Source organism: Chinchilla lanigera, unplaced genomic scaffold (genome assembly GCF_000276665.1).
Source record: "Chinchilla lanigera isolate Chin_1 unplaced genomic scaffold, ChiLan1.0 scaffold00114, whole genome shotgun sequence".
Classification (NCBI taxonomy): domain Eukaryota; kingdom Metazoa; phylum Chordata; class Mammalia; order Rodentia; family Chinchillidae; genus Chinchilla; species Chinchilla lanigera.
In genome coordinates, this window is record NW_004955515.1 from 40 (window position 1) to 1,748 (window position 1,709).

Consider the following 1,709-nt stretch of genomic DNA (forward strand, 5'->3'; position numbering starts at 1 on the left):
TTTACAAATTTGTTCATTTAATAATAACTTTTTAAAAAACAAAAAAGAAAGATTTTCCTTGAAATATTCAATAATTACTTAGAGGAGAAGAAAGAATCCTCAAAATCATAATGTACCTACAATTGATTTGTCACACTTTTCAGCTGACTTATCAGCAACACATGCTTTTGCAAAATCAATCACTTCATTGGCTAATTTTATGTGTTCCTCAAAGGGGCATTTCTGGAGATGTTGAGAAAAGGTAACCAATATCCTGAAACAAAAGACATAATGACATGTAAAACAAAAAAAATTAGCATAAAACTTTTTGTGCTAGGCAGCAAACCATGTATATGGTCTATATCTTAGCATATCTCTGTTGTAATTTTCTAGGTAACCTCTTCATATCAGGTATTAGAAAAGGTCTAACAAAGTATATGCAACTCCTCAGCAAAAAGGATATGTAGTTCCACCATACCTGAGTGTATATGTGTGCATAGCAGTATATACACATGTTTAGGACAAATAGCAGATATATAATAAGTAGGCTGATTTGTTAAGATGAGACATTACATAAGTCCTTTGAGTTATTTAAAACACACACACATACACACACACACAAACCCCGACAAAGCCTAAACATCTCATTTAATCAAGCTGTATGACGATATTGACCCTTCAAAAAAATAATCATTTTTACTAGGTTAAAAAGTTATTAAAATGTTCCAAAGAAACTACAGGACTACTTGCTATGTAAAGGGATTCCCATTGCAAGTAGGCTGACAACAGAGATATATAATGCAGTCCTCACTGCTGCATGAAAGTTCCATAGTTTCAAAGTCTAATAATAGCCACTAACCATACATGATTTAATAAATTTAAATAAATTAAAATTAAAAACATTTTGAAGTTTTGTTCCTCAGTAGCCATATTTAAAATATTCAATAGCCACATGCGGCCCATGGCTACCATATCAAACAGACTGATACAGAATATTTCCATCAGTGGAGAAAATTCTGTTGGATGGCAATCTGCTAGAATCTGGAATATGACGACTTCAGAGTAGTAACCAAAGCTATCAAGAACATTAATGTTGATTCTTTAACTTACACGCCGTTGAAATGTCCTTCTCCCAAATCTGTAAATCGATGAGCAACCTCACTCTGGTCTGACGGAGGGGAGAAAAACATAAGATGTGTTTAAATACTGAGAAAAACATTTGTAATGCTAATTTTATTCTTCTTTCCTTTGCTTTCACACAGAAATGCACCCATACAATACCTTTCACATATGCGCATATGAGAAGAAGTATGAGTGCATTTACCCTAACTGAGCAAGGTAGAATGTTTCCTGTAGGTGGTATATATAGGTTTCCTACAGTGAGTGCTTCCTGGGAATAGTCAACGTAGTATTGGTGGAATACACTGTACACCAGCTCTCCACATGCTCCCTTAGAAGGCAGTAAATCCCGGGTGGAACGAAAAGAAAACCTTTCTGCCCCAAACTCCCTGAAACAGTCCCAACCTTCTAAGTGCTGTGGTGAGCTTCCCTAGTGAAACTGTGTATGCAAGTACATTGGCTATGCTCTCCCTGCTAGTTTTCACACAGCAATGCACTCATGGCATTCCTTTCCCATAGGCACATATGAGCACAAGAGTGAGTGCATTTCCACCCTTAAGTGAGCAACGCAGAATGTTTCCTGTAGGGGCTATAGGTTGCCTACAGTGAGT

At 36.3% G+C, this 1,709-nt stretch overlaps 1 long non-coding RNA gene across 1 annotated transcript in view; it reads right to left on the reverse strand.

Annotated features, from left to right (window-relative positions):
• Nucleotides 1–201: 201 nt before the first annotated feature.
• Nucleotides 202–1,709, reverse strand: part of LOC102011229 — a 57,378-nt gene continuing 55,870 nt past the window's right edge. Inside the window, exons 2-3 of the long non-coding RNA XR_264517.2 lie at nt 1,090–1,147; nt 202–253 (exon numbers count right to left, since the gene is read on the reverse strand). This is a non-coding gene — a long non-coding RNA (uncharacterized LOC102011229). The remainder of the gene's footprint in view (nt 254–1,089; nt 1,148–1,709) is intronic.